The following is a 23,722-nucleotide window of genomic DNA, read 5'->3' on the forward strand; positions in this document are numbered from 1 at the left end:
ATTTAAGGGGGCAAATATTGTCCCTTGGTGTGACGAGTGTGGGTACGCAGAAGGACATTAAGCCTCTTGGGGTACAACTCTAAAAAGTTTGAGAACCACTGGGAGTGGGTTAAGGAATAGAACAAAATAAACATCAAACACAATACACATACCAAGTGCAGAAAGTAAGCCTAATAGCCTACTCCCATGGTTTGAATATGACACAGCCCCACCTAAGATATTTTTCACCAGCCGCCACTGGTTGTACACCACGTTGAAACCGCACTACTTTTTGCTCATAGGCTAAGTGTAGAGGCGTACACTGGTCACGAGAGGGCGCACTTGCTATACAAAACCCCTCTCGTTCGGCTGCATTATAATGAAGCTGTCATATAGCCTATTTTTCTCTCCCATCTCATATTGTTTTTCCATCAACATGTCCCGTTCAGAGGCTCCGTAATAACATTAAAAAAACAGTGATAAAATATCTTCTAAATTTTTGTAGGTTCCCACTTGGTTAAATGACTTTCTTCAGGTCAGAGTTGCCAAAACTGTGAAATGGACAGGAGTGGGACCGATAAATGCATGTAAAACCATATTTCATATTATTGTGGGAAAATCAAATCATAAATATTAAATAAAAACATAAAATTGTATTATTCGAGTCGTAATCGTACAGTACACAGAACATGAGAATAACAAATATGGCACTGATTTAATAAAACTGAAAAATATTTTTTCATCTATTAAAGGAGCCTTAAAAAAAAAGAAGATAATACACATTTTATTCTTATTGACTGTAAGCCGTGTTTAACTCTTTCAAATAAGCGTCAGCAGGTTCTTGAGTGTTTTGACCCCGTCACTGAGAGGAAAGAGGAGGGACTGAATCTCATCTTGTGCTTCATTCAGTTTATCTCAGAGGAATCTTAATAATGTGTCCCACTGCGTCACCAGACCAAAACCCCACTGCATTACTGGCTTTCATTCACACTTGCTTTTAAACAGTCGGTCAAAACAAGCGAGAGGTCACGTTTTAACTGACCGTTAGAATGCCTTATGAAATGGAATAAAAGCAGGCCTTGCTTGAGCGTCCATGATTGAAGATACAGTACCGATACAGTACAGTACAGATGTTATAATGAATCATCGCTGACTTCTCTGATCTCTCCAATCTTCACGTGAGAGGGAAAAATGTGTTCCTATTTCTCAAGATGACTAAATTGAGCTGTGTTCCTATCAAACTTTTCAGTCTGTAAATATAATACATTTAGTGGGACATCTCATTTACCTTCATTTCTGTCCCTGAAACTTTTCCAGTGGCAAACTTCAGATTTAAACTTCAAACTTCAAAGCTTAATTGTATGATTTAAGGAGATGGTCTGTATGATTCACCACAACATTAGTGAAACTGGTACATCACATCACATTAACAGATCCGATTTCCCTGGTTGACATTCCTTGGTGGGAATCATGTAAATCAGATATTGAAACAGTGTATATTTTTCTCTCTTCTCATCTCTGCTTTGGAAATTTGGAATCTATAAGTAAGCTGTCATACAAAGGTAGGCTACTGTAGTTTGCTCCATATCATTACTGGTATAAATGCAAAAACTGTATGAGGTTTGACATGCAGTTTCGTTCTAATGCATGTAACATGTAACTATTTCTGCATGTCATGCTCAGATTATTTCCATTAACATAGGATTAAAAATGAATGTGCACATTCCCTGTTACTGTTTAACAACTACCAACAACAAACAAGCATGCTCAGACTAAACTGTTTCTCAAATATTCCCCTTTGGCTCCATTCCATTGCAGTCTGACGCAAAGATAAAGTGAACCGAGGTAAGCAGGACATCCACACTGAAAATCATCTTTCAGTGTAGTTTTCAGTGTCCACACACTGAGATCAATAAATCATTGATAAACCAACATTTATTAACATAATTGTTTTATGACTGAGAGTCACATTTCTGTGTATTTAGAGTGAGTGGTTCTCAAAATGTTCACATGTTAACACACTAGAGACTAGCTTTCTCCCGGCCAGTTGCAAGCGATCTCAGAAGTAAACTGACGTGCCAGGGGAACGACACTCATTTTGTTGTCTCGTCACAACGTCTCTTATTGTTTCGCAGTGTTTTCATAGGTAGCCTACACAGTGCTTCACTGCCTGTGTGTGTGACAGGTTAAAGAAAATACTTACTGTACTGTTATGGGTTAAAAGGTTTTATTAAATTAATAGGATGTGAGTAGGCTGGTTAAAAAGCTCATACGTTCAGTACTAATAAGGATTTATACAATTCATATAATTGTTTTAAAAAGTTCAAATCTGACATGTGTACAAAGGTTAACAATTATTATAAGAGGAATATGTAAACGTTATATTGATTAATTTTGTAGTGCCTAATTTACGGGTAAAAAGTGTTAATCTGTGATCGCCAAAGTTATCTTAATCTATGCGTCCGTGATTGATTGCTTTTGTCTTCCAATCCTTTTCTCCGGGGAAATCGCGGTCTTTTCCTCATAACTCTAAAGTTTTCAGTGAGGAAACACCAATATCACTCTTGTGATTATTTCTCTCCTTTTCAGGGGTGTAACATTTGTCCTTTGCTGCCAGCCCAGATATCCCCTAGGTCTGAGGCTAAAATCTGGGGTGCAAAAAAAAAAATTAAAGTTGTCCATTATGTTCGTGATTGAGCTGCATTCACTCACAAAAATAAATGTTTTGTATATTTATGGTAGGAAATTTACAAAATATCTTCATGGGACATATCCAAAAATCATATGTCCCATGAAGATATTTTGTAAATTTTTAATTTTGACCCATTCAATGTATTGTTGGCTATTGCCACAAATATACCCGTGCGACATGCGACTGGTTTTGTGATCCAGGGTCACATGTGTTACTTGATCTGACAATCACCGATTTAGAGTAAAACAATCAAATCAACAGTGTTACTCACAACAGGATATTTTAGATAGCCTATTTAATTTAGCTCTGGTTTGTTAGAAACTGGACTTTGAAACACCATTTATGTTTTCCTTGTTGAATATTTGCAAATAACAAATAAGGTTGATGAAATTCCCGTCAACTGAATAAGGTCATGTTTGCACTGTCCAGTGTTTAAAGGTCACTTCAGTAATAAATACTCCAGCGGTACTGACGGACAACAGTGTTTGGAGCAAGATTCATCAATACTTCCTAAGGTTTGTTCATTACCGTGCTGTTGATTACTGTAAAACCTTCAGGCAAAAGAAAACAACAAAATATTCATTTAGGGACCGTTCGGTATTTATGGAAGGGGCCACCGGAGGAAAATAGGGGAGGGTCATGTCTTTTTATTCTTTGTTAAGGGGAGGGTCATCCAACTTTTTTTAGTCTAGGGGGAGGGTCACCCAACTTTTATATTCATGAAAACAGCAACATTTCAAAGTGGCTTGTTTGGTGCTATTTTTTTCCATTTAGCTCCATGTTGATCTCGCGTTATCAGCCCCCCTTCGATATCAGATGGGTCTGACCCAACAAAAATCCAGTTTGGCGCTGTTTGACAGTGCGCGCGCACTTCAGTTCGCTCTTAGAAAAAGTGCATCATGTCAGAACAGAACGCCAATGAAATGTTTACCCGGCAAAGCTTTAAAGCACGAGCAAATAATGAACTTTTGTTAAGTGCACAGTGTCCTGTGAGTGTAAATCTACCGCTGCATTAACATGTGATGTGAACGTACGTCGAGTTTTACAGTATTGGGACTGAGGCGCCAGAACTGCTGATAGAATGTGCGCTGTAGGGCGATACATATTTTAGTTTCCATTCTTATTTTGTTTCCACGATGTGTAAGATGTAGGGCTACCACATCTTTAAATTACTATTAGTATTATTTAAGTTAACATAAAATACATAGACCTACACCACAACTAGTTGAGGATAAATTCGTTAAAATTGGGCGATTCCAGTGAATGGACGTGACATTTGCAGTCAAAACTTAAAATAAAAATTCTCAGAAAATGCATTTAATACCAATATTTTGAAACGTCTGAAAGGAGTCAAGACATTAGAAAAACATCAGTCTACACATGCGTTTTATATTTAATATGAGGGAAATACACATGTGACGTGACACATTTTTTTTAGGTGGCAAAATATTTTTTAGTAATTCTATAAATTACACTGTGCAAACCAAAAGATATATACCCACCGGATGAATAAAGATCGGCCTCCACAGAACATAAAATATTATATTATTTTTATTTTATTTTTCGCGTTCGCATTTATGTAAAAAAAAAAAAAAAAAAAAAAAAAAAAACAATGTTACGGGCGTGACAGTTCTCCATTACGGACATGACTGCTCTGAAGCGACTTAAAAATTTCACAGAGACCTCAAACAGAAATCACAAAGCCTTTCTTTAAAGTGAATTTCGTTTTTTATTAATTTTATCTTAATTTTAATCAATGTTTCATCTGGATTTAATAAATAAGAAGTAGGCTAGTCTAAATATAGTAGAAAATAGATAATCATGACACGGAGGCGCGGGCGAGTGAACTGGACTCTCTGTCTTATAAATGAACCGAAACTCAGCGTAAGGTAGGCTATGCTACTTGCCTCACAGACCTGAGAAATATATAGAAAGCTTGAAATGTCTACTTTTAAACAGAACAATTCATAACGAAAGAAAACAGACTGCTTTCTCCTTATGAAATGTGCATTTCTCTCTGGCGCGTTCTGAGAAGATCGCGAGGCATCGTCAACTTCATCTTTGCAGTAGACACAGAAAACACTTGTTTATTAATAAACCTAGCTATATTTGACATATTAATAATCATTACCTTTGCCGGTTCTTTGTGACAGCTTTTAGATGCTTTATTCGCAACGCCACCCATGTTGAACGAGTCACACCGCATCAGCACCGAAAACATGTTTTTTTTTCTAATCTAAAATCAAAAATCGTGATACGAACCGAATCGTAGGTTTGGTCTATCGTTACAGCCCTAGTAAGATGAGAAAGCAAGAGTTTATGGTTTAAAAAACAAACAAACAATGGCTGAACATCTGAACATCTTTGCCAAGCGCAAACCAGTACAGAAGTAGGCTAATCAATAAATTATCGGGGAGGGTCATGCCTTTTTTCACAATCATTTTGGAGGGTCATAGAAAAATGTATTGCTGGCGAAGGGAGGGTCATGTCTTTTTTGACAACAGATCTCAAAACTCCTCCGGTGGCCCCTTAAATAAATAACGAACAGTCCCTTACCCAGAACAAGGTAAGCATTTTAGAACTTTACTCAGCAAGTATAAGATGTATAATAGAGAAAAACAAAGGCACTGGAATATGCACAAAAAAGTGCACAGCTGTGTTAACATAAACTATGTGCAAGTAAAAACAAAGGAAGGATTTCAACAGTATTTTGTTAATCACTTATTGTCAGTAAAGGTGTTTTGATGTGTGTATTGTTCAGCAGGTCATGGAGATTCATCAGTCTGCTGTGATTCTGCTGCTGGTCTTGTGTGTGTCGTTCTCCACTCATGCTAAACCAGCCAGTTATCAACATTTCGTCAATCAGCATGTGGGTCCTTTTGTGAACAAGGAAATGTGTACCAGTGAAATCAGAAACAGAGGCATCAAAGGACCTGACGGTGGCTGCAAACCTGTCAACACCTTCATACAAGCAAATGATGATCAAATTTACCCAGTTTGTGGCGGAGGAGGAACTCCACAGGGCGGAAACCTGTTTCGGAGCACCACGACTTTTACTGTAATGTGGTCACGTGTAGATTACAATCTGGGTCGATATACCCAAACTGTATATATCGTAGAGGGCAGTTGTCCACTCCTTATATAGTGTTGGCGTGTGTACGCGGCTGGCCTGTACATTATCAACATGAGTAAGTAAAGTACAGATGGCTGGCTGAATAGAGCATCACAGAGCTATAGTTGCTAATTTTGTTCACTTCTCCTTTCCCATCTTTCTTTGTTTCTCAAGTGCAAAAAGAGAAAAAAGTGAGTCAATCATGAAGCCAAAAATAAAAGAGATGAATAAATGCAAAATGCAAATAGAAAATGTAAACCTCTGTCTTTATGAGACTCTGATATGAATGAGAATATCTTCACTGTCTCTCATCATTTACCTTAAATGAGCATAATGTTAAAAATATATTTACAATATTTCTTTAAGTTGATGGTATATTCTTCACTTCTTCATGTCTCTGTGTGCAATTGTGCTTTTCATGTGCAAGATTCAGCTACTGAATTTTTAAGCACTTTGTTAACACTTTTTGAGCATTTATTAAAAAACATTTTTAATGTGAGAAGTGAAAGAGCAAAAACAGATGAGGGAAGAAAGACTTTTTTTCCACCTGTCTGTAATCCTCAATAAAACTTCTCTACAACCTTCAACCTCATCTGCATCATTGTCTTGCATCTCAACAACATCACAATATTGTGCAGCATTGCTGTCGTAGTCGTCACTGCGCAACACTTTTGGGTCTAGCAACAACCATCTTTCACATGGTTCAGCCATTTTACTTGTCCGCCATTTCTTATTTTATTGCAGTCTAAACTCTTGTTTCGCGCAAGTTTCATAAATATTTTCTGGGGTTTGTTCATTACCATATTGTTGATTACTGTAAAGCATTCAGACAAAATAAATTTGTTTGAACAAAATATTCATTTACCCAGAACAACAAGGGGTAAGACCTTTAGAACTTAATGACTCTAACACAAATACAGAAAAACAAAGGAACTGGAATGAAAATGTGCACAGCTGGGTGAACAACTGTCAACTATAATCAAGACCACGTCAAAGTGACTGACAGAGAACCCTCAGTTACTATAGTAACCTCTGTTCCCTAATGGAGGGAATGAGACGTGGTGTCCCTCAGGTCACAATGTTTAACTGTCCGCTGAAATACCCGGGATCCTTTTATACCCATAGCATGCAAATTCCACTCGCCAATTCTCATTGGCCTTTTCTGAAGTCTCAGAGGTGTTTAGGGATCTGTGACCCCTGTGTCAGTCATTTGCATCACGTCTCATTCCCTCCATCACTGAACGGAGGTTACAATAGTAACGAGACACTAAACAGAGACAAAATATCTATTTTATAAAAAAAAATTCTGTTGTAATTGAGTAACTATAACCATCTTTGTTTGTAATTTTATGTTTTTCTAAATAATGATTTCTCCCAGTGCTGTGCTCTTCTTTGAGTAAGTCTACCTTTACCTTTAAACCTTTAATTAGCTCTTAACTAATATTCCTTCATCAGATGAATATCCATTAACCCTCACCCTTTTAAACCAGCAACATGAAGCATAACTGCGAACTTCATCAGGTTTCCTATGAGAGAGTAATTAAGTATCATTTAACAAAGTTATGCGTGTCAGCCTGAGCAAATCACAGTTGACAGTTTCCTTCTTATATTTTTCACCTAAGGAAAAGACTGTAATCTGTGTTTTCTGTCTGCTGGCTAGAATGTGTTAGTTATCATCTTGTTTGTGAAGCCTATCTTCTGTTATTAATGCAATGTTGTCTTTATCAAACTGTATGATCTATGTCATCATACATTATGAAAGATGTGCAACTAAGAGCAATTAACTCTCTCAGGCTGACTCATGCTTATCACACAAAACCTCAAATGATGAAATTATGATACTGACATATGATTAGTTACCCGTAGTGTGAAGTGTGTCTGTCTTCATATATTTTTACATTTTTAATTTAATATATTGTCATGTTAAACTAAACAGAACTGAAGTAAGCAGACTAAATGTCTTCATTATACTCCATTTAAACTATTTCAATATTTAATTGTGGTATGTCCTGAAGAAAAATCTGTATCTTTTTTTCTTTTGATAAAAAAACAACAACAACAACAACAGCAATAACCTTAGATTAGTGACGATATGTAAAGAATACACTATAAGGACTAAGTTGGGCTTCACCAAATTTTAGTCAGAGCTAATACCCAAAATAGTATTGTGCCAGCTTCTGCTTTTGATTTATTTGATACTGCAATTTGGAAACTTTTAGTTTTGCCCCTGCAGTTATTCAAACTAAGCTCCAGAAAATACCTGACTGTTGAAGAAAACTCTCAAAGATTTTGTAATGGGAAAGATCTGATGTGTATGAGGTGATTTCACAATGATGGGTGTTGTGGAAAAATTCAGTATTGCTTATATGCATTTGTTTTAAACCATTGTTAATCTCATTGAATCATGTATTTCTGTGAGTATCTTAGCAGCTGACGGAGGACAAGAAGGAACAGACGCAATAAAACGGAGGGGCCAGGGAGATTGTAAGACCTGGGCTCGAGAAATGGTTCAGTCAGGAGAACACAGGGGTCGTTCAGTATTAAAGTGAAGCCCCATGCCCTCTCAGGAGGGGAACAGGAGATTATTTAAGTCATGGAAGCCTTTTGGCTTCTCGGGGACAAAGAACAATTTGACCTGCCCAAGGAGGTAGAAGCCAGTCCAAACCGGTTAAGATATGGGGATATCAGTAAGGAAAGGAGGAGGAGTATAGTGTAAGAGAAGACACTATAAAATGTGTGTTTTTGTTGAGTTTGTTAGGTTCTGTCTTCCTGATACCGGGTAGCTGCGGTAACTGTGAACAGAATTCTCAGAGAATAAACTTTTTCTCTTTATTACAATTTGCCTCTGAAAGTTTTGGATGATTGCATGATTGTTAGGCCAACAGCATCATTAAGGGGGGAAGATCTGTGATAAGTTACAGCAGTTTGCCCAAAGAAATGTGAGCTCGTGACGTAAATGCGCGTTCGTGACGTCACGTAATACGCAATTACGTTGAAAAGGTCACGCTTGAAAAATTTCTGTCCTGAAGAAAATGTTCTTTTTGGCTTTTTAATATTAAAACACCCAGGATACGCACACGAAATGGGCATTTTAAACGATAAACTGACACAAATACATTTGAAAATGTGTATATGGTCCTCCTTCCGCACATTTGTAAACACGTCAAGCGTGACCTTTTCAACGTAATTGCGTATTACGTGACGTCACGAACGCGCATCACAGAACAGAGCAAGGCGAACATTTGTGCTTATAAAACTTAAACTTTTTTATTTATTTTTGAAATGACCGATCGTTTCGCTAGATAAGACCCTTATTCATCGTCTGGTCTCGTTTAAAGCCCTTTGCAGCTGCACTGAAACTGTCATTTGGACCTTGAACCGTTTGGGTCCCATTGGAATCCATAATATGGGGAAAAATCCTGGAATGTTTTCATCAAAAACCTTAATTTCTTTTCGACTGAAGAAAGAAAGACATGGACATCTTGGATGACATGGGGGTGAGTAAATTATCAGCAAAAGTTTTTTTTAAAAGTGAACTTCTCCTTTAAGTGAATCATTTAAAACTTTGTGGAAAACTGCAGAAAGTTTTTTTTGTGTGTGTGTGTGAAACTTGTTTTCTTATCTGCATTTCAGTTATTCCAGAACATGGACTGAATGCATGCTGTGGTTGATTTAAGGTGTTTCCAGGATTCCTTAAAGGTATAGTTCAGCAAAAAAAAATTTAATTCTATCATTAATTATACACCCTCATGTCATTCCGAACCTGTAAGACCATCGTTTATCTTCGGAACACAAATGAAGATATTTTTATTAACTCCAAGAGCTTTCTGTTCCTCCGTTGGTAGCCTACGCAACTAAAACATTCAAGCCCCAGAAAGGTAGTAAAGACACCATTAAACTAATCCAAGTGACTCCAGTGGTTTAACCTCAATTTTATGAAGCGATGTAAGCTTTGTTTTGCCAAAAAAACAAAAACAAACATAATTTACCTCTATATTTACAAAATAATATTATCTAAAGCACATTCACGGAACAACACCCGGTCTTGAGTCAACACAATTCGCATGCGTCGTAGTGCTCCCCCTACTAAATAAAGTGGTAAATTGTGTTTTTTGCTAAAACAAAGCACCTGCATTGCTTCATAAAATTGGTTAAACCACTGGAGTCACATGGATTACTTCAATGATGTCTTTCCTATCGTTCTGGGCCTTGAATGTGTTAGTTGCATTGCTCCCAATGGAAGGACAGAAAGCTCTTAGAATTTCATTAAAAATATCTTCATTTGTGTTCTGAAGATGAACAAAGGTCTTATAGGTGTGAAATGACATGAGGCTGAGTAATTAACAAAATAATTTTCATTTTTGGGTGAACTAACCCTTTAAGTAAAATTGTTGAGGTTGGCTAAGCTGAAATCCGTTAGAAGCACATTACATGGATGCCAAACGAGATGTTGCAGGATTTGTAGTTCACCCAAAAAATGAAACAGTCAATGGGGCCCCATTGACTTCCATAGTATGAAAAAAGTATGAAAAATATTCTATGGAAGTTAATGGGGCCCCATCAACTGTTTCATTTTCAATTCTTAAAATATCTTCTTTTTTGTTCAAGTAAACAGATTTGGAACAACTTGAGGGCGAGTAAATGACAGAATTTTCAGTTCTAGGTGAACTATCCCTTTAAGTCTAGAGGTCAACTTTGAGCTTGTCATTGGGAGTATAAGTTTAATAAATTTACGTCTGTCTTTTATAATATTGATTCTTCATTATGTTCAGGAAGAACTGGCTACATCTCAACCCACTGTGCAGATCTTGGGAACTTCTTGACTGGACGGGTCTTCAGTGAGAGGAGAATCTTCAGCAGTGTAAAAATGGAGGGATCTGAAATTGCCGAGCAGTTCGGGTTGGAGGATGGTGTTTTAAAAAAAAGTAAAATAAATGCAAGGGTATTGTGTGAAAAGTGGGGGAAAAAAACATGTCTAGCTTTGTTGTAGATGAGAAAATATATTTTATGTACTGTAACATTTTAGTGTAATTGCATTTTAAATTATTTGAAATATTTTTAAAGAAGTGATATTCTGATAATTTTGCTAAGTCTTTATTGTATTGTGAAGTCTTTGATGTATTTACACAAATAAATACTTTACTGTAAGTTGGAATGAAAGTATTCAAACGTTCATATGTATTTACAAAAATTATTAAATTGATGCCTTTTGGATTCAGATGTTGTATGTGCTTGTTATTCAATAGAAAAATAGCCTTTAATAGTTCTTGTAGGAACAAATTTGACACAGTTAAGGTACAAAGGGGCTTGTCACTGGGGTGGTACCTTAAAGGATCACATTTGTACCTTTGATAAAGGTACAATATTGTACCAACAAGTTTTAAAAAAACAAAAGGTACATTTTGGTTGCCCATGGTACAAATCATGTCCTTTAAGGTACAAACTGGAATGGAACAAATTTGTTCCTCTATATTAAGGTACAATTTTGTACCAGTAAAAGGTACCGCCCCAGTGACAAGGGTTTGTACCTTCTTTGGTACAAAATTGTACCTTTTTTTCTGAGAGTGCAGGGTGTAATTCAATGTAGAACCGCCACTGTTCTTGAGTGTTTCGCCCCGTTACTGAGAGGAAAGAGGAGGGACTGAGTCTCATCTTGTGCTTCATTCAGTTTGTCTCAGAGGAATCTAAATAATGTGTCCCACTGCGTCACCAGACCAAAATCCCACCGCACTACTGGCTTTCATTCACACTTGCTTTTAAACAGTCGGTCAAATCAACCGAGAAGTCACGTTTAACTGAGCGTCTGAATGCCTTGTGAAATGGAATAAAAGCAGGCCTTGCTTGAGCGTGCAGATTGAAGATACACAGTACCGGCAGATGTTATAATGAATCATCTCTGACTTCTCTGATCTCTCCAATCTTCACGTGAGAGGGAGAAATGTGTTCCTATTTCTCAAGATGACTAAATTGAGCTGTGTTCCTATCAAACTTTTCAGTCTGTAAATATAATACATTTAGTGGGACATCTCATTTACCTTCATTTCTGTCCTTGAAACTTTTCCAGTGGCAAACTTCAGATTTAAACTTCAAACTTCAAAGCTTAATTGTATGATTTAAGGAGATGGTCTCAATGATTCACCATGAGTGAAACTGGTACAAACATGACATCACATTAACAGATCCGATTTCCCTGATTAACATTCCTTAGTGGGAATCATGTGAATCAGATTTTGAAACGGGTATTTTTCTCTCTTCTCATCTCTGCTTTGGAAATTTGGAATCTATAAGTAAGCTGTCATACAAAGGTACTGTAGTTTGCTCTATATTATTACTGGTATAAATGCAAAAACTGTATGAGGTTTGACATGCAGTTTCTTTCTAAGCATGTAACATGTAACTATTTCTGCATGTCATGCTCAGATTATTTCCATTGACATAGGATCAAAATGAACGTGCACATTCCCTGTCTCTGTGTTTAACAGGTAAGGTAAATTACCAACAACAAACAAGCATGCTCAGACTAAACTGTTTCTCAAATATTCCCCTTGGCTCCATTCCATTGCAGTCTGACGCAAAGATAAAGTGAACCGAGGTAAGCAGGACATCCACACTGAAAATCATCTTCTGTAGTTTTCAGTGTCCACACACTGAGATCAATAAATCATTGATAAACCAACATTTATGAGCAGAATATTCTTTCCATATTTCTGTGTATTTAGAGCGAGTGGTTCTCAAAATGTGGTACTGCACATCACCCCACTGTGGAAAAATATTTGAAATGTGTTTTTTATTTGGCTATATTCTACATCTCATTTCTGATCTGCAATTTTATCATAGCCTTGTGTGTCTAATCATTCGACCCTTAAGGCATTGCCCACACCCTTACATTTACTGTGAATGGTAAGCATAGACAATTTACATGTTAGCGACACTTCAATTTGATCATTTGTGTTACTTCATCTGACAACCACTGATTTAGTGTAAACCAATCAAATTGACAGCGTGAATCACGACAGGATATTTTATTTAGCTCTGGTTTGTTAGAAACTGGACTTTGAAACACAGTTAATGTTTTCCTTGTTGAATATTTGGAAAAAACAAATAAGGGCCATGAAATTCCCGTTAACCGAATAAATCATGTTTGCACTGTCCAGTGTTTAAAGGTCACTTTAGGTTTGCAATAAAAACTCCAGCGGTTCTGACAGACAACACTGAAGTCTAAACACGTGTTTGGAGCAAGTTTCATCAGGATTTTCTGGGGTTTGTTCATTACCGTAAAGCCTACAGGCAAAAGAAGACAACAAAATATTCACTTACCCACAACAACAAGGTAAGAGCTTTAGAACTTTACTCAGCAAGTATAAGATATATAATACAGAAAAACAGAGGGACTGGATCTGTGTGTGTACAAAAAAGTGCACAGCTGGGTTAACGTAAAGTCACTAAGATATGCAAGTAAAAACAAAGGAAGGGTCTCAACAGTATTTTCTTAGTCTCACCTAAACTGCTTTATTAAGTCAAATAAAGGTGTTTTGTTGTGTGTATTGTTCAGCAGGTCATGGAGATTCATCAGTCTGCTGTGATTCTGCTGCTGGTCTTGTGTGTGTCGTGCTCAACTCATGGTCAACCAGAAGGTTATGAGCAGTTCCTCATCAGGCATGTGTTTGGGAAAATGACTGTACAGAGATGTGACCGTGAGATACGCGCGAGAGGAATCACAGATTCCCCAACCACCAACGGCTGCAAAGAAATCAACACATTCATACTAGCAAATAAAAATCAGATTAAAGCAGTTTGTGGCGGAGGAGGAGAGCCACAGGGCGATAACAAGTTTAGGAGTACAAAGCCTTTTCCTGTGGTCATTTGTAAAAGAAGAAGTGGGGATACACACCCAGACTGTAGATACAGAGGGGTCAAGGACACTCGTTTAATAGAGTTGAAGTGTGAAGGCGGCTGGCCTGTACATTTTGCTGAAGGCATAATTAGTGTATAGAAGACATGTAACAAGACCCCCTCGGCTGACAATAATTTTTTTTTTTTTTTTTTTTTTGCTTTTCTCTTCTCCCATAGTGTATGATTGCAGAAAAAATATTAGTATTGAACATTTATGGAGCAACAGATTTTGTGTGAAAATAATTTAATAATGTCTAAGTTAATACTTGTTCAAAATAATCACATTATCAAAGTTTGTACTATTTTCTGTTTATTTTGATAAATAAAATAATGAACTTTTTATACTAAATATACTGTCATTACATTATGTAAATATAAAAGTAAATTTAAAAATGCAAAAACAAAATTATTTTAAAAAGTAAAGATTCTGAAAGTATAATAATTTGTTATAGATTTACAGTAAGTAACATTAAAATCATATTTTATTATATGATATGATTAATATATTTTAAAATACGATGGTTTTATTATAAATATGCTGTACAAAAGGCTAAGCTTTAATGATGCTGGTGCCCTCTGTTGGACATTTCATTTGTTGCACTTTAGGATATACGTATTATTTCTGAATCACCTGACTATCATTTCTGTAATTTCATTGGTTTAAATCGGGAATCAAAAAGTGTTCATGTTCAGACATGTAACTATGTTGCTAAATTCTTTGGCAGTTTTGTTATGGTCTCCGTGCATTTTCGAGTTTTCGCGAGCATATGATAGGCCTACGCACTTTATGACGTGCAATACGCACGCACTCCACACCCCTAATCCTACACAAGGGGTTTACAGCATAGACAGTATATAAACTGTACACAGCGACCCCATTGGATTCAATGGAGACAAGTGAAGTCAATTAGAAGCACTCGCTTCCTGATGGCTGAGCGTACTGCGCAGACTCAAACTGAGCTTGATGACGTAGAGGTGATGTGAGCAACCCGTCTGTCTTCTAGTAGCTGTGCCGAGAGAAATCTGAATCATTCCCTTACGAACCTTGCAGAGACGGTGAGTGTGAGTAGGAGGTGTCCATGAGCTAGGAGCAGGAGAAACTTTTGCGAAGTATTCTGATTAATTATTTTGTCATTTTGCCTCCATGTCAACCCCGATTGCCCGTGAGCTTCTCCTCCTGTCCAGGTCTGCCTGCAGGTCCCCTACCCTCTTGAAGGCCAATGCAATCAGCAGCAAAGTCTTCATGGAGAGAAGCTTTAAGTCTGCTGATTGCAAAGGCTCAAAGGGAGCATCATCGAAGCACCAGGAAAAGGTCCCAAGAGGGTATGGAGGGGGGGGGTCAAGGAGGGTTTAACCATCTCACCCCCCTAAGGAACCTGATGACCAGGTTGTTCTTTCCTACTGATTTGTCATCTATGTGGTCGTGATATGTTGAAATAGCAGCAGCATGTACTTTGAGGGTGGAGGGAGACAGCCTTCAATCCAGCCCTTGCTGCAAGAAGCACGGACCCTATCAAACATCTTCGGAGGCCCTCTCGGCGAGAAGAACACCACTCCAAGGCGTACGCACGTCTCATGGATGGCGCCCGTGCAGAAGTGATGGTGTTAAGTACCTCTGTAGGTAAGTCCTAGAATCTCTGCGTCCCGTCCAGGGACCAGACTCCCGTCTGTGAGTCAGAATGTCCTTCCTCAGAGGATTGGGCCAGGGAGGGACTGTCACGAGCAGCATGAATTCTGGGAACCAGACCTGGGTGGGCCAATAGGGAGCCACCAGAAGGACCTGGTCCTCATCCTCCCTGACTTTGCACAGGGTCTGCGCAAGTAGGCTCACTGAGGGGAACGCATATTTCCAGAGGCCCTGGTGCAGCTGTGGGCCAGTGCATCCGTGCTGAGTGTTCCCTCGGTGGAGACAAACAGGTCTACCAAAACCTCCCCGAAATCTCTCCAGATCAGCTGAACATGGCTTGAAGCAACCTCAGATGTTTCTGACTCCAGAGGAGGAGAGGGCGGGCTTGTTGCGACATGTGACGGAAGCGTAGACCACCTTGTTGGTTGATGTACGCAACAGTTGCACTGTAGCGGCCTCTTTAAGCGGCTTAGAGCGAGACGTACGGCTAGCAACTCGAGGCAGTTGATGTGCCAATGCAGTTGAGGGCCTGTCCACACCCCTGACTCTGCATGCCCGTTGTACGTGGCACCCCAGCCAGTGGCAGAGGCATCTGTGAACACCTGTTCCAAGGGCACTCCTGCCCGCAGGAAAGTCTGGCGGCACGCCGGTGTGATTGTTACCCGGTGAATGCGTGATGCCACCCCATCTCGGGACTCGGCCATGAAGCCAGTGCTGAAGCGGTCTCATATGGAGCAGCCCGAGCTGAGTTACCTCTGCTGGCGCTGCCATATGCCCCAGGAGCCTCTGAAAGAATTTCAGTGGAACAGCCATTCTGCCTTTGAACGTGTTCAAGCAGTTCAGCACAGATTGAGTGCGTTGCTCTGTGAGGTGTGCTGTCTGTGCAACTGAATCCAACTCCATTTCGAGAAAAGAGATCCTCTGCACGGGGGGTGAGTTTGCTCTTCTCCCAGTTGACCTGAAGACCCAACTGGCTGAGGTGCGTGAGCACGAGGTCCCTGTGTTTGCATAACTGATCTCGAGAGTGTGCTAGTATGAGCCAGTCGTCGAGATAGTTGAGGATGCGAACACCCTGTTCTCTCATGGGAACAAGGGCCACCCTCCTTGACTTTCATGAAGACACTGGGAGACAGGGACAGCCCGAAGGGCATGACCTTGTAATGATTTGCTCGACCCTCGAATGCAGTGTTGAGGAAGAAGCGAGACATGAAAGTACGCGTCCTTCAGGTAGATCGCTGCAAACCAATCTCGGGGACGGATGCATTTGAAAATATATTTCTGCGTGAGCATTTTGAACAGCTTGTGGAGGTTCTGATTAAAAACTCTCAGGTCCAAGATCGGACGTAACCCACCTCCTTTCTTGGGTACAGTGAAGTAGGGACTGTAGTGCCCTGACCTCATATCGGCTGGATGGACTGGCTCTATCGCATCCTTCGCCAGTAGGATTACGATCTCTGCCCACAAGACATGGGCATCGGCTTCTCTCACTGTAGTTGAGTGGATGACCCAAAACTTGGGGGGACGCAGGGCGAACTGAATCGCATAGCCGAGCCTGATGGTCCAGATGAGCTAGCGAGACTTACTGGGGAGCGCTAACCAGGCTCGCAGAGACCGCACAAGCGAGTCCAAAGGTACTGTAGGCGAGGGACTCTGGAGGCTCTCTCTGGGAGGCGGCCTGTAGCGGAGTCTGAGTGTGCTGAGCAAAACTTACCTGGTTCCACGGGGCAGGAGGTGCAGGAGGCAGCTTGGTTGCATGACACCCTTGGTGACGAGTAGACTGAGGGGGTGGTCCATGAGGCATCATACTCATTTTCAGAACTAGACAGCCCCTCTCTCCGAGGCATCTCGACGGCACACAAGGAGCGAGATACCCAGCGGGTTTTGTCCAGCGGAAGCTCTCATTGATCTCCACGGTCTCCCACAGTGTCGAGTAGACCTGCAGCTGTGCTTTTATACACAAGCAGCGGCTGACCAACGACAGAGGGGACTCAAGCTTTCCAGAGAAAGAAGAGTCAACCGGCGTGCTGACGTGGTCATGTTCCCGTGCAAAAACATGAACCACCCACGAACACAGTCTCACATGTTTCCAAGTCCTCAGAGACAGTGATCGTGGCTGTCAGTGAGGACAGGAAATGACTGCATCCAGAAACACACGGGTGGAATGTCATCTTTAGAAAGACCCAACTCACACCCATGTAAGCTCTTTCAGGAGAATGCTCTCCTTGGTACTGAAGACACGCAGGGGAACGGTCGCAGCAGACACAGACAGGAAATGTGCAACCTGTCGTGCGCAGTCTCTCTTCACGGCGGTCTTACCAGCCGTAAGAATGGCTATTCAGCGCTCTTGGTGCACCGTTACCAGCTGTGAAAACAGCCTTTTTGTTTTGCTCAGTAACACAAAAACAAAACAAAAGAGAGAGAGAGAAAGAAAGTCAACCCTGCTGCCACGCTGTATCGCCCGCACCAGACACGAAAGATCCTCCTGAAGAGCTTGCTCCTTGTTTGATTACTCAGATTAAACAGCATCGAAACGCTCGGCTCCAAAGCAAAAAGCTGAAGTGCAATCGCACCTTCTGCTCATTATATACCCACGCTGCGTGGCAGCGTGGCTGAACAGCTGATGCAAATGATTGCACGCCAATGTGCATTTGCTCCTTTATTTTCACTCAAAGTAGATTGGGCTCTCTAGCGAGATTCCTATTAGTCGGTCCGACGTACGTCGAGAGTGAACGACTGATAGGGAACAGGTTACAACAGTAACCAGGACGCTCAGGACGCTTTTAAGTCTAAAATAGCGCCAAAATGTTTGGAGAGAGATTAGATCTTTCTTTTCTTTTTTCGGTTATAATGGAATATAACCATCTTTGTTTGTTCATTGTAATTCTACATTTTTCTTAATATTGATTTCTCCCAGTGCTGTGCTCTTTTTTTGTGCAAGTCTACTGTATTTTTATGCAAGCTGTGCTTTAGTGCCGTAAATTCTTAAAAATGCTCTACAAGCCTTTAATTAGCTCTTAGCTCATTTTCCATCATCTTACAGTATATTTCTTATATACATATTTAGATAAATAGACCCATTAACCCTCACCTTTCAAATCAGCAGCATGAGCATTACTGAGAACTTCATCGGGTTTCCTATATGCTATGAGAGAGCAACCTAGGACATTTCCCTCTGGGTAGGTTGGACAGGTTCCTCTGAAAACTACTACTTGAAAAATGTTTGAACATTTCTTTGGGGTGTACCAAAGATGCCAAAAACTCATAATACAATAAGATTATTTGATAGTCTTTTAAAAGTAAATTAAGTAGCATTCAACAAGTTTATGCCTGAGCAACTCACAGTTGACAGTTTCCATCTCAGATTTTCTCCAAAGGAAAAGACTGTAATCGCACTACTGTGAGTTTTTTTTATGTGTGCTAGACTGAGAAAGTGTTTGTTATCATCATGTTTGAGTATCTTGCAAAGTTGTCAGTGTGATCTAGGTCATCATTCATTATGAACAATGTGCAACTGTGAGGTGTTCAGGCTGACTCATGCTAATCACAAAACCTCAAAGGATGAAACTATATTGATTTATGATTGGTTACCCATTGTGTGGCATGTGTGTTTTTATCGGTAAGGTAATGTACACAGCTTAGTGCTTCCTGCTTTAATGACACATTTTTATATGTTAATATATTTAATATTAATATGTAGAGTTTTTGGCTTGTTTTTGCACCACCTATTCAAATGTTTATTTTATTTTTTTGATATATTTTTATGTTACATTAAACAGAACTGAAGTAAGCAGACTAAATTTCTTCCTTATACTCTATTTCAATATGTAATTGCTGTATGTCCTGAAAAAAAAAAAGAAAATCTTTGGTTCTTTTGCTAAAAACATAGCCATAATCTTTGAGTGAGTGAATATGATTTTTATATCTTGATATATAGGCTATATCAAGATATATATTAAAAAATAATAAAAAATCATACACTTAATTAAACAATAAATGATTACTGAGGCATTTAACATTTACACAGTGGTTAGCCTATACCCCTGGCTGTTTGTTTTTCAATGAGTATCATTGCAGTTGTGACTGTACATTGACTTTGTCTGTTTGAAATTTGATTAAGAAAATAACAAAATTTCCTGCTTCCTTGCCATTGTTTTGGATTACCCTCTGTTTTATTAAACCACCCTTTTCTCAACTCATTTCCCTGAGCAACCCATGACAAATATTGACATATTATTGGTTACCTGTTGTGTGAAGTGTGTCTTTATCTGTAAGGGAATGTACATAATTTAGTGCTTCTTGCTTTTCTACCACTGAGGCATTTCTAAAGTAGACTATAAAAATAAATATTTTCAGTCACTTTAAATTAGGGTCCAGATCTCACTATTACAAAAACTGACAACACAATTTCTTCCTTATACTCTATTTCATCTATGTACAATATTTAATTAATGTATATTCATTTGCTAAAAACATAGCCAACATTTTAGAGGAGAGTGACAATATGTAAAGCCGGGTGCACACTGTGCGATTTTAGTCCTTTAAGATTGTTGCTTGTCAGAGCATGATCATCGCTGTAAATCATGTCACAGTCACTGTAAGATCTCAGTTGTCATTAATGTCAGACTATACGACAGTCAAGACGAGTTAAAACGGACACACGCAAGAAAACTTGTCCGGAGTTTTACATCATCAATCAATGACTGGTACAACGAAAGCTGCATTACACGCGTGATTGAGACGGTAGCTGCAAATAAATCTCAAATGTTCATTTTGGTCACGGTTTGTCTTGAAAAACGAAGACAATTTGGGATCCTAGGAATAGGTTCACCCTGACCAGGAGTAACAACTCGACTTAGATATTGAAGGTAGTCAATGAAGCCCCAAAAACCCATAGTTTTAAATTCCTCCATCTCCCACAAAGGCAATGGGTAGTCCAGGCATCCATTAAAAATTACTACTAATCCAGTTTCATCATACTCCAGCCCCACAGCCAGGGACCAAAATAACTGAGCAAATCCACCTACCCTGCACCCCTGCTGATGCAGAGCAGTCAATGCTTGATGTCGTGCCCTCCGCTCCTTCTTACTGGCATGAGGAAGAATCTGGATTATCATGCTGCTGGATCTGAGGTGATCAAGGTTTTTGTCACGGATAGCTCTGAGACTAGGTGAGATCCAAGCGCAGCTTTATTGGAAAATCCAGAATCATGGTCATGCCAGGCAAAGGGTCAAAAACACTTGCAACCAAGCCACAGAAGAACAAAAGACAAGGGAGAGTGCTCATGAATGCTGTGTGACAATTACAAAACCTAAATGAGAAATGGCAGAGAGAATATGTACTGACACACAGGTGAATGCAATAAATAGTGATGAGTCCGGGCAAAGGATTATGGGAACTGAAGTTCATGGTTGAGTGGCAAAGGTCAGAGAAGGAGTGCCCTCTGGTGGACAACCTGGGCACACCAGCTGGTAACTGTGACGGGTGTTGCAGCGCTTCCCGTGCTCCTGCCCCCCAGACACCCTAACCTTATGCCCAATCTATTCATGTTGGGGCCCTAAAGTGACAAAACATTGTTACAAAAAGATTTGATTATAACTAACTATCACCAATGGATGAATGCATTATATGCAGGAAATAATATTTCTAAATAATATAATTTTATATTAAGATTTTAATTAAACTTATATAAACATATATCTTGTGGGCCAAAATAAGTTCACTTTTGAAGTGAAACAGTTATTTTCTGTGTTGCTTTTACAAAAGCTTGCCTCCTATTTCTTGTGAAAATATTTAGTCTTTGTTAATCTCTGATCTTATCTCTTGTTCTTCAGTGATTGGCTGTTCACATTTTTATTTGCTCACATCTGAGTATAAAAAGCCTGAGGATCCAAACTTGAGTTAACAGCGATACCTGAACTTAGCTGAACAGAATTTGTTTGTGACAGGACTGAAGGCTCTTTCCAAACTACAGACTGTAATATGTAAGTATCTTCTTTTTTCCAATAATTGTGCATTTGTACATTGCTGTTCTTTTTAAGCAACCAATGTGGAAAGAGGTTGTGTATCAATAATAATATTGAGTGTACTGGTGTAAGGCAAAAGAAGTTTTCAAAAAGCAACACAAACCTACAGAAACACTTACATTTCAGATGAGTGTCCTCTCTGTAAAGTATTTAGAGGTCTTCAATCCTGCTCCTGGAGGGCTCTGCTCTCAGTAATTTACCTAATGTCAGTGTAAGATTTTTCTCCAGATAGACTTTATCAGTCTTTGTACTGAACTATAGCCCATATAAAGCAAATTAACCATAGAACTTAGCTTTAACATAAAAAAAGTTGGCTAATCTAAAGTGCTTAAATATTATTTATATGATGATAACTCTCCAACTGTCTGATTTTTAGCATGGTACTGGATATTACAATTTGAATGTATTTGGTCTATTAATGTAGAAGAAGAAGTAGCATAAGTAGTTTTTTTTTTTCTATGAACTTGCTGTTGTTGATGTATAATAAGATCAATCATAAATCATGACATTTGAATTCCTGTACATAGTTTAAAACATTTAGCCAACTGGTTGTGTTAAAAACTAACCTTTTTACAAGTTATGTCCTGCTGGACTGGAAATTCAGGTTTCTTCCAAAGTCTCCCCATTGGCTAAATACTTTTTTCTTGGTTTTGAGAATGATTACAGCTTTCACAAACTGACATAGCCTTTGTTATGTTTTTACTATCATAACATGTATTTTAAAGAACAACAACTAATAGTGACAGTGCCACCTGCAGGCACAATGGGGGAATAGCAGTAGTACATACAAAACATATAGTTGAATATTTGCAGAATAACCTACTGATGATAAAGTGATGTAATTTCAACCAGAGAAAACATTGTTCAGAAAAATTGGACAATGTCACATATGCACTGTCAAATATTTGAATATCATGTTAGGTTTTACAAAAAAAAAAATATATAAAATCCAGTTTACTGGGCAAAAATTTAAGTCTATGTTAAGCCAGTTAGTTTTACTACAGCAAATAAGTGTTGTGGAGCAAGTTTCACTAGCATTAATTCAACTTTTGATTATTCATTTGTTTTTCATTGTTTTACAGCTTTGAGAGAAGTAAAGAAAGAAAACTCTTGGAACATTTAATATCACTTTACTCAGAAAACAAGGTATATATCAGCTATTCATTTAATTTCTTAAATATTTTAAATATCTTAATTATCTTAAATATCTTAATATTTTCTTAACTTATCACACCTAAACTGCTTTAGAAAGTCAAATGTCAGTAAAGGTGTTTTGATGTGTGTATTGTTCAGCAGGTCATGGAGATTCATCAGTCTGCTGTGATTCTGCTGCTGGTCTTGTGTGTGTCGTTCTCCACTCATGCTCTAACCGATCATCAATTTTTCATCAAACAGCATGTGGGACCTCTTGTGAATGAGAAAATGTGTACCAGTGAAATCAAAACCAGAGGCATTACTGGACCTGGTGGTGTCTGCAAACCTACTAACACCTTCATACAAGCAAATGAAAATGAAATTAACGCAGTTTGTGGTAAAGGAGGAACTCCACTGGGCAATAACCAGTTTCAGAGCAACGGGCGTTTTCCTTTGGTCATGTGTACATTAGAATCTGGAACTATGCCCCCAAAATGTGTCTATACAGGGAGCTTGATCCCTCTCCGTTATATAGTGTTGGTGTGTGACCAACGCTTGCCTGTACATTATGTAAGGCATACAAATGTCTAGCTGAATAGAGCATCACAGAGCTTTATTTTCTCATTATTTGTTCACTTCTCCTTTCCCATCTTTCTTTGTTTTTCAAGTGCAAAAAGAGAAAAAAGTGAGTCAACCATGAAGCCAAAAATAATAAATAAGTAAAAAATACAAATATAAAATGTACCCCTCTGTCTTTATGAACTCTGATTAACAAGAATATCTTCTCTCATCATTTACCTTAAATGAGCATAATGTTAAAGTAACTTCATGTTATTTAAGTTGATGGCATATTCTTCACTTCTTCATGCATGCACTGTGTAACTGTGGTCATGTGCAAGATTCAACTAATCTTCTGAATGTTTAATCACTCTGTTAACACTTTTTGAGCATTAAAAAACTTTTTAAAGGGAGTTGTGAATGAGCAAAAACAGACGAGGGAAGAAAGATGCAGATGTTTGTCCACCTGTCTGTAATCCTCAATAAAACTTCTCTACTACCCTTAAACTCGTCTGATGGATTGTCTTGCTTCCGAACAACACTAACTGAAGGAAAAATATCCAATTACTTCATTTTTGTCTTTGCTTTTATTCAAAGTGTAAATGACAAGTTACCAACTACTTCATATTTTGCTTATTTGTATATCCACACATTAAAATCAATGAATTACAATTAATCTTTTATGAATTCATGTTTAGTATTTG

At 38.6% G+C, this 23,722-nt stretch overlaps 2 long non-coding RNA genes across 2 annotated transcripts; both read left to right on the forward strand.

Annotated features, from left to right (window-relative positions):
• Window positions 1–3,129: 3,129 nt before the first annotated feature.
• Window positions 3,130–6,035, forward strand: LOC307170169. The gene is made up of 2 exons (XR_013823310.1): window positions 3,130–3,268; window positions 5,433–6,035. It is a non-coding gene; the product is annotated as an uncharacterized lncRNA (long non-coding RNA).
• Window positions 6,036–12,952: 6,917 nt separating this feature from the next.
• LOC307169441 lies at window positions 12,953–23,522 on the forward strand. Its single transcript, XR_013823137.1, has 5 exons — window positions 12,953–13,113; window positions 13,339–13,439; window positions 21,135–21,284; window positions 22,409–22,472; window positions 22,620–23,522. It is a non-coding gene; the product is annotated as an uncharacterized lncRNA (long non-coding RNA).
• Window positions 23,523–23,722: the final 200 nt, after the last annotated feature.

This window comes from Squalius cephalus (genome assembly GCF_949319135.1).
Source record: "Squalius cephalus genome assembly, chromosome: 13".
Taxonomy (NCBI): Eukaryota; Metazoa; Chordata; class Actinopteri; order Cypriniformes; family Leuciscidae; genus Squalius; species Squalius cephalus.